Source organism: Microcaecilia unicolor, chromosome 1 (assembly GCF_901765095.1).
Source record: "Microcaecilia unicolor chromosome 1, aMicUni1.1, whole genome shotgun sequence".
NCBI lineage: Eukaryota > Metazoa > Chordata > Amphibia > Gymnophiona > Siphonopidae > Microcaecilia > Microcaecilia unicolor.
In genome coordinates this window covers 170814644-170829663 of record NC_044031.1, presented here as the reverse complement: position 1 = coordinate 170829663, position 15020 = coordinate 170814644, and the positions used below count along the sequence as shown (strand labels likewise).

Here is a 15020-nt window from a genome sequence, read left to right as displayed (position 1 = left end):
TGTCACTTGAGACAACAAGTCTCCCCAATCCCTCCGATCCTCACCAGCATCTCAGTGCAGACACCTCGCACCAGACACGATCATCCCTTGAAACCCTAACAGTTTAACAAGGAGGGAGGCTGCAGTCTCACTCATCCAGGAACGGACCGCATAACGCATCCCTCCTACAGAAAAATCACGATTTATGCCCCCTTTCCGCTTTCCCTCTCTCGCAACGAATTGCCTACAAACAAGTAGTTATTGAGTCCGGCAGCAACTGAAGGGAGCACTATAAAAGCAATGAAAAGTGATTTTTCAGCTGGACCAGTATTTTTAGGAACTTACCAAACAAGTGTGGAGCAGGACCAGCAGTCAGTGTGAAGGAACCACGTTGGACTGAGAGAAGATTACAATACGTTCTATTTAGAGAAGCATTACATCACCCCATGGTGACGTCACGTGGGATTCCTGAACTTCTAAATCATTGCGGTCCGCTTTGAGGGCGGGGCTGGTTCAGGGAGGGCGGGGACTCTGGGTCAGTCCTTCCCATTGGAGAGGTCGGATGCTGTCAAACTAGTGCCTGAGGCGGCTGCTACTACCACTGGCAGTTCTGATCCCTGAGAAAAGCTGCTCTCGTGGTAAGGCTATCGCTGATCCTACATGTGGATCTGGTCCAGCTGGTGTCAATGTCCCGAAAAGTCTCTGACTCACTCTCCGAATGGAAAGAGGGTGAATGGAGGCGAGCGAGAAACAAGCAACAGCTTGCAGTGAGTCCCGGGGCTGCTCTGGGCACGATTTCACGTTATGTGTATTATGTATGTTGGTGTGAGTCAGCCTGGAAAAAATCTTCACTGTTGCTTTTACAGTTGAAAAATAAGGAATCTTTGGAGAATAAAGGCATGGTGTTGAGGTGTCCTAGACCGACCGTAGTATGGCAGAGTTCTTGCACCTCTCTTTTGCCTTCCCCTCCTGCCAGGAACGGGTGGGGAGTGAGGACGTAGCCACTGAAAAACGCAGAGGTGCTCTCCCTCCTTCTTTGCTGTCGATGTCCTACAGGAAAGGGAAACTTATATTACCTTCAGCAGTCCAGTGCATTTGGCTGCACGGGAAGCAACTATATGTTCAGGTGAGTCCAGCCCATTGGCACTCTTTTCCACCCCCCACCCCCTTTCCCCTGCTATTCCCCGGTTCACTTCTTATGTTATAACTCAGAGTTTTCTTGCTGTTTCCTTTGCAGAAAACAGTTTTGATCAGCACTGCTCTGAGGGCAGGCCAACCCTGTTTTCTGCCTTTAAGGGGCTCGATTTCCTTTAGTGTGGCAGCATGTAATCCTGCCTTAAAGGGCTGCCTTATAGCCTTTTTTAAAACTAATGTCCGCCTTGCTTCAGCCAACAGTCATATTTTGATGTGAGATCTGCACCCGACCCTGCCATGCCTCCAGGCCCATCAGCTCACAGCAGCAACCAATACACCAATATGGGCAGGAGAGCCATCCAACTTGGTGCTCGCAACTTACTAACACGCTGGTGGTCCCTCCTCCTCTGGCACGTACTTCCTGTTATCAGAGGCCAGGAGTACCCCTTGCCATAGGCGCCGACTCCGTGGGTGCTGTGGGTGCTCGAGCACCCCCAATATTTCACCCACCGGAAGTTCGTTCCCTCCCTCCCTCCGAGTTCCAGGGTCATCATCCCTTCCTCTGAATTTTAAAAGTCATCTTGACTTACCTCGTCGGGGTTACGGCGGCCGACAGCAGCGGTAAAAAGCGTGCAGGCTCGGCGCTTACTTCAGTTTTCCCTTCTCTCTCTCTCTCAGCTCTGGTCCCGCCCTCATTTCCTGTTTCCGCAAGGGCAGGACCAGAGCTGAGAGAGAGAAGGGAAAACTGAAGTAAGCGCTGAGCCTGCATGCTTTTTACCGCTGCTGCCGGCCGCCATAACTCCGACGAGGTAAGTCAAGATGACTTTTAAAATTCAGAGGGAGGGGGCCTGGAACTCGAAGGGAGGGACGACGACCCTGAAACTTGTAGGGGGGGGGACCCTGGGGAACTCGGAGGGAGGGAGGGAGGACGTGACCCTGGAACTCGGATGGAGGGACCCTGGAACTCGGAGGGAGGGACCCTGTGGAACTCGGAGGGAGGGACCCTATGGAACTGGGAGGGAGGGAGGGAGGGAGAGGACCCTGTGGAACTGGGAGGGAGGGAGGGAGAGGACCCTGTGGAAATCGGAGGGAGGGAGGGGGGACCCTGGAACTCGGAAGGAGGGAGGGACCCTGGAACTCAGAGGGATGGAGGGAGGGAGGGAAAGGAGAGAGGGGAGGGAGGGGCCTGGAATTCGAAGGGAGGGAGGGGGCCTGGAACTTGGAGAGAGGTGGAGGGGGACATGGGAGGGAGGGGGGATGGGGGAGGGAGAGGGGGGAATGCACCAACTGTAAAAAAAAAAAATTTCAGCACCTCCAATCATTTTGAAAAGTTGGCGCCTATGCCCCTTGCAAGTCAGGTTTTCAGGATATCCACAATGAATATGCATAAAAACAGATTTGCATATAATGGAGGCAGTTGCCTGGCTGGCAGGGAGTGCTCCAGGACCGGACTTGAGAAATGCTGCTTTAGAAAGATACCATGGAGCCAATTCAATAACAGGGCGCCACCAGAACCCTTATCCACACTCTTATCACCTCTCGCCTAGATTATTGCAACCTGCTTCTCACCGGCCTCCCACTTAGCCACCTCTCTCCTCTTCAATCGGTCGAAAATTGTGCTGCGCGACTCATTTTTCACTAGAGTCGCTTTGCTCACACTAGCCCTCTCCTCAAGTCACTTCACTGGCTCCCTATCCGTTTCCGCTTCAATTCAAACTTCTCTTACTGACCTATAAATGCATTCACTCTTCCACTTCCCAGTACCTCTCCACTCTTGTCTCTCCCTACGCCCCCCCCCCCCCCCCCAGGGCACTCCATTCTGTAGATAAATCTCTCTTGTCTGTCGCCTTCTCCACTACTGCTAATTCCAGACTCCGTTCCTTTTACCTCGCTGCTTCTCACGCCTGGAATAGACTTCCCAAACATGTACATCTAGCCCCGTCCTTGCCCATTTTCAAACCCAGGCTAAAAGCCCACCTCTTTAACGCTGCTTTTGACTCCTAATCACTGTTCACTTGCCTGTACCTTTTATCCCCACCTCTTTAATTCCCTTACCTCTTAATTGTTCTGTCTATCTGTCTTATTTAGATTGTGAGCTCTTTGAGCAGGGACTGTCTTTACATGTATGGTGTACAGCGCTGCGTATGCCTTGTAGCATAGAAGTGTTAAGTAGTAGTATTAATAGGACTAGCAGGGCCTTCATGACCTCCAACACCTAGGCTGGAAGGCTTTCCTGCCCATATTGGTGTTTTGGTTGCTGTCTCAAGGCAGCACTTGGGCCTGGAGCAGAGAGGTATGGCACTGATATCTCTAGAGAGAAATATTCGGGGTGACAATAGAGGGTCAAGCCAAGCAACACCCCTTCCCCCCACTTTTAAATTAGCAGATCAAGACACCAAGGGTTCTGTCCTCCCACTCCAGCTAGTTTCAGTTACCAGGTAAAACCACCAATATAATTGATAGTATCAGTCAATAAATTATTCTTTGTGGGAGTGAAGTCCGGATTCTTTACAAAATTGGACAGAATCTCAATATAAACCCTGCACCTTCGGTTCTGTATCACAAACTCCATATTCCCAACAACGGAGCTGTCCCCCTTACAACTTGCTATATGAAAAATATTCAAATTGTGATGATCACCTCAGAAACAGTACTTGTGCTTTCACTGTCAAACACTGTTTAAAGTGGATGGGTTTTTGTCAGGGGCGTAGCTACAGGTGGGCCTGGGTGGGCCCAGACCCACCCAATCTCGGCTCAGGCCCACCCAGTCTTTCGCGACCCTCCAATCGATGCTGGTCTGGCTGCAGATGCCTCTAGTCCAGCAACAGCAAACAAACCGCCACTCATGAGAGCTCTCCTAGGACCCGACCCGGTGTCTGCTTCTTTCTCCCTCCCTCCCCTTTCATCCATCTGCTGTGCAGCACGATCCCTCCCGTTGTACCTCGCCGGGTCCACGCTAACAAACAACCAAAGCAGAGGCACAGGACCACGGCTCTCTGCATGCCGCTACTGTTTCTTGTGCCAGCCCGGAAGTTTACCTCAGAACAGAAGAGGCAGGACCGGCACAAGAAACAGTAGCGGCAGGCAGAGAGCCGTGGTCCCGCGCCTCTGCCTTGGTTGTTTATTAGTGCGGACCCGGCGAGGTGCAACAGGAGGGATATTGTACTGCACGGTGGGTGGATGAAAGGGGAGAGAGCAACAGGGCAAGGATGGGAGAGGCAGTGGTCCGGGGAAGGATGCGATTGGGACTGGGGAGGCTTTTATTCGGGGCCGGACTCATGATGGACTCAGCTAATCTGGGATTGGGCCCTGCCTCACCACTGATCACCACCACCTTCAGCCCAAAGCCTCTCAACAGGTAAAACAAATATGTGTCATTGTGGGCTTTTGGGTGAGGGTGAGCTCTTTACTGCAATGCTGGGGGGGGGGGGCAGAGGTATGTTGGTGGGTCTCTGGCCAGGGATGGGCTCAGTGTCTAGGTTAAAATAATAATTAAAAAAAGGTGTTTTATGTTTGCTTTTGGGTGGGGGTCGTCTCTGCAGTGCCCAAGCATGAAAAAATGTTTTACATTTAATGTTGATTGCTGATGTGCTTAAGGGTGGAGGGAGGGGGAGATTGGGAAGAATAGGGGAGATGCCAGACAGTAGTACAGGGCTGATGCTACGCTACAGGGAGGGGTGGGGGAAACTAGGGTAGATCTGATGCCTAGCTGCGGGATAGATGATGGGGAAGGGACGGAGAGGGTTAATGCTGGGCTATGGGGATGGATGAGGGTTAAAAAAGAAGGGAAGGGTAGGACAAGGAAGGGCTGATGCCGGGCTACAGGACAATTTGTAATTTTTGGTCCTCTATTCTGTAATTCATGAGGGTTGGTATGTGTTCTGCATGTGACCAAGGTGAGAAATTCTGCTGGCATGTGGTTTGTGTGGTGTTATGAGTATGACTTGTCTGAATTTTCCAATGGAATGCATATTCCTGCTATGTATACTCACCGCTGTCTTTATAAAAGTACTGTTGCTGATATTCGTGTTCAGAATTAGTGTTAAGAAGCTTCTTTGCAGGCTTTAGTGTTACTTCACAAAGCACCTGGCAGTGAAGGAATTTTGTATTGCTATTAATGAGGTGCCACCAGAATTTGAATATATTTTTCCTATGTAATTATATTGCAGGATCCTGCCATATGTGTTGAGATGTTTGTCATTGTAGTAGACATATGTATGGTCAATTTTAAGATATGGGATAATGTAATTATATTTAAAAATATCAATTTTTCCATTAAGTATGTATGTGGTTATATTGATGCAGGGCCGCTGTTGGGCAGACTACTTAGTAATCCATCATCAAGTGCATTCTAAGGCATTATTTTGTAGGATCCCAAGAGACACTACTCATACTTATGTATACAGTGCGTGCCCACCCATATTAGCTCTGGGCCCACCCAAAATCTCAGGTCTGGCTACGCCACTGGTTTTTGTTTGTGTGGTGAATCTACACTGGGTCCTAGAACACTAATGTGCTTATTACTGGGAAACTGGAACAAGCCAGACTCTTGCAGATTCCTACATACTAGCAGAATCCTTCACTTCGGTCACATGGACAGACCCTCACCCGATTCAAAAAACATACAGACAAAAACTGAAATTGAGACATACCCCCCAAGTACATTTCCCAAAGCAGACACACTCCAATCCTTAAAATATTTTAAAAAGTTGTCATCTGGGTATTTTATTTTTCATAGTCCCAGTCTCTCTCCCACTTTCCCTGTGTCAGTCTACTCCTAAATTCCTTTCCAGGTTTGCCTTTCCATTTCTTCTCTCTCCTCTTGTCTCCTCTCCACTTTGACTATTCCGTCTGTAAATCTGTTTGGTGCTGGTCTTTTTGTTTTCACTTTCCCTGCCTTTATATCTGCCCATTTGATTTGTCCCCTCATTATCCCTCCCTTTCTAGTACTTAGTCTCCTTTTCACCTCTCATCTATCTACTGACTTTTTCCATTTTCCTCTCATTCGCTCTCAGCATTCCTTTTGCCCCCTTTGCCGCTCTCTTTCCCATATTTCCATCCTCCTTGCTCACCCTCTCTATCCTCACTTATCCTCTACTGCCTCTCATTCCTTCACCAGCCCCAGCTCCATTCCTGTCTTCCTTTCCTTCCCTTGTCACCAGGCCATTCTTCTATCTCCTATTGTCTGTCCCCATCTCCTATTGCCTCTCTTTTACCATCTTTTACACCATTTCCATCCTCTTGCAACCTTTTCACAGAATCCCCTTTCTCCCATACCCCTCTACAGTTACCCTATACCTTTTCAGTGCCTCTCATCCTGTCTCCATGCTTCCTGGTCATTCACACTATATCTCAACCTTTCCCCCACACTTCATCCCCTCTTTCTCTTACTCTCATTTCATACCCTCATTAGTTCTTCCATCAATACACCCCCATGTCCTCATTATCCCCTCAAAATCCCCACTCTCTCTTCTATCTATAATTTCCTGCTCTCCCCCCCAACACTCTCCCACTCAATCATTGCCCCAGTCATCTTCTGCTCTGTTCCCCTTCCTTCAATCTCTTCCATCTTCTACTCTGTTCCCCCTTCTCTCCTTCCCACTCTGTCTACCCCCTATCAATAGTTCATCTTCTACTCTGTTTCCCTTCTCCCTCAATCCCCCCCCCCCCCCAGAGTCTCATCCATCTTTTGCTCCTTCTAGGGTCTCCTGTCCATTTGACATATCTTGGCTCTCCATGTCCGACATCCATTTCCTCTGCACCCATATCCGTCCTGTCCAGCATCTCCCTTCGGTATCTCTGTCCCTATCCTCTCCCTTGTTCATCATCTGCCCTCTCAGTGTTCCCTCCAGCCCTCTGTATCCCTATCACCTCTCCTTACAGCAGTACCTCTCCATGTCCCTGTGCCTCCCCATGTCCAGTTTTTCTTTCTCTCTCTTCCCTTTGTTAAGCAACCCCACTTTCCCCAGGCGAACATACTCTCCTGTCTTCCATGCCCTCCTCCCCACAGTCTAGCATCTCTCTCTCTCCCTCCATGGACTCATTGTCTGTCTCCTTCTCTTCCTCACCCACTCATCTGATAATCTCTTTTTATCTGGCCTTTTCCTTCTGCCCCAGCAGTCCAGCACCTCTCTTCCTCCCCACTCCCTGGCAGTTTGGGATCTCTCTTCCTTCCTCTCTGGTGGTTTTCTAAACTTGCCTAGATTGCTGGCAGCCTCTGCAATACAGCTAAGCTTTACAGGTAAGCTTCCTTCAGCCAGCCCAGAAAGCCTTCCTATAGCCATGTCCTGCCGTTACAGAAATAGGCAGGAATGTAGCTGCAGGTAGCCTCTCTGGGTTGATTAGAGGAAGATTGCTTGTATTACAGACATTGCCAGCAGCCCAAGAAAGTGTGGAAAACCACCGAACAGGGAGGAAGGAAGGGAGAGAGAGATACCAGCTTGTACCGAGGGGAAATTGGGGTAGAGGGATAGGGTGAGATGTAATGTCAGACCTGCAGGAGCTGAGGAAGGGAAGGGAAGGGAGAGGCTAGCCCAGTGCAACCCAAATAGTGCTGCTTTTGGTGCCCTTCATAGATCAGCACCTCCCCCCTCCCATGCCATGCTTACCAGATTATGCCGGCCCTGCATCTTGCCCATCAGGTCCTGATTCTCAGACAGCACCATCTTCACAGGCAGTGGCCAGTGCCCCACATACTGGATTGGTGTGGTGGGTCCTCATACTTCCTGGCACTCAGGAGTTCTGCACTGCAGTGCACTAATGAAGCCAGCAGTGGGCAATGACCAATTCCCTCTCCAAATTCAACACCCTATTACCATAATTAGGAGTACCCATTTATGCTGCTATATCCTGCCTGGCCAGGGTTTTATCCCTGAACCTAGTAGCTAGGGGCTTGTAAACCCTCCCTTCAGCCAGCCCAGAGACTTGGAGTGGAGGAGTAGCCTAGTGGTTAGTGCAGCGGACTTTGATCCTGGGGAACTGGGTTCGATTCCCACTGCAGCTCCTTAACCCTTCATTGCCCCCAGGTACAAAATAAGTACCTGTGTATATGTAAACCGCTTTGAATGTAGTTGCAAAATACCACAGAAAGGTGGTATATCAAGTCCCATTTCCCTTTCCTTTAAGTGGTGCTACCACACTCTGAGGGGCATTTTCAACATCTAAGTTTGGATTTGGACGTCTTTGTAAAACGTCCAAATCCGAAGGTAGGGAAAAGCTCATTTTCGAAAAAAGATGGATGTCCATCTTTCATTTCGAAAATACCGTCAAAGACGCCCAAATCTAAGGATGTCCTTGGATTTGGACGTCCAAATGCAAGCCATTTGGACATGGGAGGAGCCAGCATTTGTAGTGCATTGATCCACCTGACATGCCAGGACAGCAATCAGGCACCCTAGGCGGCAGTGCAGTGGACTTCATAAAATGCTCCAAGGTACATAGCTCCCTTACCTTGTTTGCTGAGCCTCCCAAAACCCACTATCCCCCAACTGTATACCACTACCATAGCCCTTACGGGTAAAGGGGGGACACCTTTATGTGGGTACAGAGGGTCTGTGGTGGGTTTTGGAGGGCTCGCTGTTTCTTCCACAAATGTAACAGGTGGGGGGGGGGGGGTATGGGCCTGGGCCCACCTGTCTGAAGTGCACTGCACCCCCTAAAACTGCTCTAGGGACCTGCATGCGTTGTCATGGACCCTAGTATGACATCTGAGGTTGGCAGGTAATATTTTTAATAATGTTTTTTGAGGGTGGGAGGGGGGTTAGTGACCACTGGGGGAGTAAGGGGGGGTCATCCCCGATTCCCTCCAGTGGTCATCTGCTCATTTCGGACATCTCCGCCTTTTTCCATTATGGCTCAAAGACGTCCAAGTCTTGGAACGCCCAAGTCCCGCCTTCATCATGCCTCCGATATGCCCCTTTGAGATGTGGACGTCCTTGTGACAGACTTCAGCTAGAGACGTCCAAAATCGGGTTTCAATTATACCGATTTGGACGTCTCTGGGAGATGGACATCCAAGTGCTGATTTATGTCACTTTTTGGACGTCCATCTCTTTCGAAAATGAGCCTGTCTGTCACACAGTGATAACCAGCTTCAAGGTGGTTATAGCCCTGGACAGAATAATGGACAAGTTATGCTCTACACCAGTGATTGAAGGACAGAAGGATACTGCTACAACAGGTACAGCTGTTGCTCCTTGCATGACTGGGACACCTATTATTCTTTCCTTCATTACCTCCAACAGTGACAATCCCCCTCCAGGCAGAGGTAGCACTGCACATGTGAATGCAACTTTTTCTGAGACTGTGGTACCAGATTGTGTTATACCAAACAGGGTAGACAAGTGTTGCACTTGCTGAATCACAATTATCTGCGCCTGCGATGTTAGAGGAACAACTTAAAGAGGGCACTGTGCAGGTGAAATCTACTACTCACACAAGTGACACCTAGAGGGCCTTTTACTAAGCCGCGTAGGCGCCTACACATGTCCAGTGCGTGCCAAATTGGAGTTACTGTCCGGTTACCGTGTGGCCCTTGCGGTAATTTCAATTTTGGTGCGCGTCCCCTATGCGCCTCTGAAAAATATTTTTTATTTTCTGGTGCGCGGCAGCTACGTGCGTAGACCATTACCACCTAATTACTGCGTGAGACCTTACTGCTAGGTCGATGGCTTGTGGTAAGGTCTCAGACCCAAAATGGATGCGCGGCAATTTTCATTTTGCCGCACATCCGTTTTTGGCTGAAAAGTATTTTTTTCTAGGTGCGCTAAAAAATAATTCTGTGCGCTCCCAAAACACACATCTACCGCAGGCCATTTTTCAGCGCACCTTAGTAAAAGGATCCCCTAGTTCTAATAGGGCCTGTAATTCAGTGGAAAAGAGGAAGAGAGAGAGAAAAAAAGAATAAATCCAATTCTGTTAGCAGTGGCAGTATTTCTGTATTATATCACCCTTGTTTCTGCTCTCCTCTAGGATTATACATATTCAAGTATCTTCTTATACATCTTCTGGCAGAGACCCCATACCATTTTGGTCACAGCTGCCAAAACTGAACACAGTACTCCAAATGTGGTCTCGCCAATTACTTGTACAGGGACATTATCACTTCCTCCTTTCTGCTGGTTATGCCCCCCTCTATGCAGCCGAGCAGCCTTCTGGCCTTGGCTACCGTCTTGTCACATTGTTTTCATCACCTTGAGATCCTCAGACACTATTGTGCCAAGTTCTGTTTCCTGGTTCATGCACATCAGCTTATCGCCTCCTATCATATACAGCTCCTTTGGATTTCTGCACCCCAAATGCATCACTCGACTTTTCTTCACATTAAAGCTTAACTTGCAAACCTTAGCTCACACTTCTAATTTTTATAAATCAATTTTGATGCTTTTGACTCTCTCTGTTCATTCTGTTGCTCATCTTCATGTCATCCACAAAAAGGCATACTATATACAAAATAATGGAATCCAATTAAATCAAAACTTAAATGACCTTATAACTGGAGTGAGATTTGACTGCAGCTGCAGAGGTTGGGAAGTAAGACCATGACTGGGCAAATTTCACAGATCTGGATCAAGGCTGGAGTGGGCTTCCACAGCAACTGTACTAGGTGGGAAGTAGGATGGTGCCAGGCAGACTTCTACAGTCTGTGCCCCAAAATTGTGAGGGAGAGACAGCGATTAAGAGGGGTATTTTTGATATGATGTTTAAATCTGACTTTCAATGTTTTGCTCAAAATGTCCCAAATTTCAGTGGGAAATATAGCGATTTTCAAAACAGAAAAACGTTTATCTTTTTGTTTTGAAAATGGCCATTTGCTAGATGTTTTTTATGTCTATCTTTTTGGACCATTTTCGGGGGGAGGGGACCCCCGTCCAAGTGAAAAATGCACAAAATCAAGCCATTGGGATGTAGGAGGAGCCAGGGTTCTTAGTAGACTGACCACACACAGGCATCTACTACTACTACTTATCATTTCTATAGCGCTACTAGACGCACACAGCGCACTTGAACACGAGGAGACAGCTCTGTCGAGCAGGGACTTACAATCTAATTAGGACGGACAAACGAGATAAGGGAATATTAAAGTGAGGATGATAAAATAAGGGTTCTGAACAAGTGAATAAGGGTTAGGAGTTAGCAGCAGCAGCATCAAAAAGGTGGGCTTTTAGCTTAGATTTGAAGATGGCCAGAGATGGAGCTTGATGTACTGGTTCAGGAAGTCTATTCCAGGCATATGGTGCAGACTGAGAAGGATCAGCTCAATTAGCATCTATTCCCTCAGGATGCATTTTGGATTTTAGTGTATTCCCTCGTACCGGTAACCTTAATTACTGCAATGCATTATTCCCAAGGTCTTAGAATACCTCAACACCTGCAGCTTGTTCAAACTGTAGCCATTAAGCTTCTAACAGGAACTAGGAAATTTGACCATGTGGTTTCTGTAATGGCTTATTCAAATTCCAAGTAAGATTAGGTTGCAATCTAAGTCTTATCATGCGTACAGTTTCAGGTCCTACGTTAGGAAAGGGTTTGCATTTGAAAAGGATATTCTACTTGTTCTTTTCTAAAGTATTTGGGTAGTTTTGTGCATAGTGACTATTAACTAATGCTTTAACTTTCTACTACACTTGAAGACTGATGAAGCATATTATCAAAATTCAGTTCACACAGAAGACGCCTTGGGATTCCAGTCCGCCGGCGTTGAGTCCAGTCCAAGGGATGCTGCTGACGGAGCCTCCGAGGCCTATGCAAGTGGCGCTGTTTCAACACCACAAGTTTCTTCTGAGTTCCCAACGGAGCAGTGGGGCACCCTAGAGGGCACTGCAGTGGACTTCACTTAAAAGTTCTCAGATACACATCTGACTGTTACCCCTCCAAAACCTACCAGAAACCTACTGTACCCTACTGTACACCACTACAGTAGCCCTTATGGCTGCAGGTGTCACCTATATGTGGATATAATAGGTTTTTGAGTACTAGAGGGCTCACACTTTCCGCCACAAGTGTAACAGAGTGGGATATGGGCCTAGGTCCCCTTCTCTAGACTGCACTGCACTGACCACTAGGCTACTCCAGAGGCCTGCTTGCTGCTCTAATAGGACTGTCCATAACACCTGAGGCTGTCATAGAGGCTGGTATGTACTGTTTCATTTATATCTTTGGGGGATGGGAAGGAGTCTGTAGGCCCAGATGTTTGTTTTGTTCCATTATGGCAGAAAAATCTACAAGTGTTAGGAATGCCCAGATCCCAACCCCAACCTACCCCCTTGTGATTTGAACACAATGCTGATGAACTGCATGGCAAAACATTTAGAAAAGGGGGTTTGAAAATAGTGATTTGAAAGTTTTGGCAAGCAAAACATCCAAATGCCACTTCATACACTTTTAAAATGTGTTTCTCTTTTCAAAATAAACCCCTAAGTATTTAATCACAAAAAAGTGGAACCTGTGCAGAATGCCAGATTCAGCTTTGGTAATCTTGTTGGGCAGATTGAATGGACCATGCAGCTCTTTGTCTGCCGACTGGTACTATTTTGCTTTTCCTTCTAACCCTTTAACAATGTCATTCACAAAAATATTGAAGAGAATCTGCTCAACAAATCTTCACAGTGAGTTATGTTTGAATAAGGCTTACCCTCACTCCTTTCTGATGGCTATTACACAGTCCTGCAGTGGCACTTCTGGGCAAGTTCTCTCTGTCTTTTCTGTACCCATAGGCGTAGTTTGACTGTTTCATTTGGGGGGGCAAAGAATGGGCGGAGCATATTAGCATATCATTTGCATATATACATATGCAAATGAATATGCTAATATGGAGGAAGGAAATGAAATTTACAGGCAAAATATCACAGATGCACATTTCAAAAAGCTGACACATTTCAATTAATAAATTATGAATAAAATACTTTTATTTACCTTTGTTGTCTGATCATTTAGTTTTTCTATTCTTTGGTCCCAGTGTCTTCTTTCCATTTGATATTTTTTCTCTCAACATGTCCACCATCCTCCTGTGTCCTTATGCGTCCTGTCTACCATCTGTAGCCCTGTCCTTATCCTTTCTCCAGTTTCAGCATCTGCCCTCAAAGTGTTCCAATCCAGCCCTTAAATTCAGCAATTTCCCCTCCATCCAAATCCAGCATGTCTCCCCTCCATCCATGTGCATGAACTTCCTCGGTCTTTCCTCCCCTCCATCCATGTCCGGCATTTCTCCTCTCTCCCTTCCACTCCATCCGTGTGCATCTCCTTCTTCCCTCCCCTCCATCCATCCATGTCTTTCTCTTCTACCCTTCCATCCAGTGTCATCCCTCTTTCTCTCTCCATCCTTCTACCCATTACCCTCTCCCAATCCTTCCGTCTATTGTCTCCCTCTCCTTCCATCCATTGTCTCCCTCTATCTCCCTTCCTTCTAAACAGTTCTCTCTCTCGACCCTTTTCCATTCAGCATGTCCTCTCTATCCCCATCCTTCCAGTGTCTTTCCTCTTTCCCTCCCTACCCTTACGTCCAGTGTCTTCCCTCTTTCTGCCCCCTCCTTCCAGCATTTTCCCTCTTTCTCCCTCCTTTCATTCAGCATTTCTCCGTCTGACAGCTAGGGTCTGCCCCAGTTTATCCCCAGCAGCTTCTCTCTCTCTCTCCCCATCTTTCCACTAATCTCTCTCTCTCTCCTCTTCCATCCAGCATCTTCTCTCTGGCTTTCCCATGCTCTCTTCCATGTCCCCTCTTTCGCTCCCCATCTCTCTCTGGCTCTCCCCTGCTCTCTTTCATGTCCCCTCTTTCGCGCCCCATCTCTCTCTGGCTGTCCCCTGCTCTCTTCCATGTCCCCTCTTTCGCTCCCCATCTCTCTCTGGCTCTCCCATGCTCTCTTCCATGTCCCCTCTTTCTCTCCCCATCTCTCTCTGACTCTCTCCTGCTCTTTTGCATGTCCCTGGCTCTCCCCTGCACTTTTCCACTTTCTCTCTCTCTCCTCCAGCGTCCTCATGCATCCCACCTTTCTCTTCCCTCCCCTTCTTGCTCTCATCACTCTCACTCCTTTCTCCACCCCCCTTTTCCTATTCCCTGCCATTGCTTTCCTTCCTCCCTCTTCCCCTTAGATGTGGCACCTCACATCCTCCTCTCTCCACCCCCTTTCCCTTTGGTCTAGCAGCTGGCTGGCATGATGCATCGCTCCCCCCCCCCCCCGGACTAGTTCGGTATCGCTTTCCCCCTCCGCTCCTGTCATGTCTTTGAACGTCGAGGATTCCTTCCGGTAGCAGCAGAATTGGCAATGATGTAAGCGCTGCTTTCAGCCTGCCCCAGAAGCCTTCTCTGGACAGCGTCCCTCCTACGCGGGAAACTGTACAGAGAGTGCTTCCGGGGCAGGCTGAAAGCAGCGCTTACATCATTGCCAATTCTGCTGCTACCGGAAGGAATCCTTGACATTCAAAGACGACGTGACAGGACAGGAGCGGAGGGGGAAAGCGATACTGCAGTAGTCGGGGGGGGGTGGCGGTAATGATCGCGCGGTCCACGGGAGGGAGGGAGGGAGGGAGATGTTCAAGGCAGCGGGAGCTGCACCCGGGGTGGTCCAGTCCGGTCCAGTCTGCCCTGCCCTTGCTGCACTTCTGGCTGGGGAGGCTTAGCCTCCCCAAGCCTCTTATACCGGGCGCCTATGGAGAGGGGTAGACGTACACGCTCCTCTCCGTCCGCTTGGCTTCCCTGCCCTCTCTGTCTGCGTCCCGCCCGAAAGGAAATGACGTCAGAGGAAGGCGGGACGCAGATAGAGAGGGCAGGGAAGCCAAGCGGATGGAGAGGAGCGCGTGCTTGCATGTGGTTTTTTGTTTTTTTTTTTAACTAATGGCGCGGCGGCGCCTCGCGTCATTTGGGGGGGCATTGCCCCCCCTCGCCCCCCCCAGTCTACGCCTATGTCTGTACC

At 48.6% G+C, this 15020-nt stretch overlaps 1 long non-coding RNA gene across 1 annotated transcript; it reads left to right on the top strand.

Moving 5' to 3' along the window:
• Positions 1–549: 549 nt before the first annotated feature.
• Positions 550–12038, top strand: LOC115460128. The gene is made up of 3 exons (XR_003940383.1): positions 550–746; positions 846–1105; positions 11773–12038. It is a non-coding gene; the product is annotated as an uncharacterized LOC115460128 (long non-coding RNA).
• The last annotated feature ends 2982 nt before the right edge of the window (positions 12039–15020 follow it).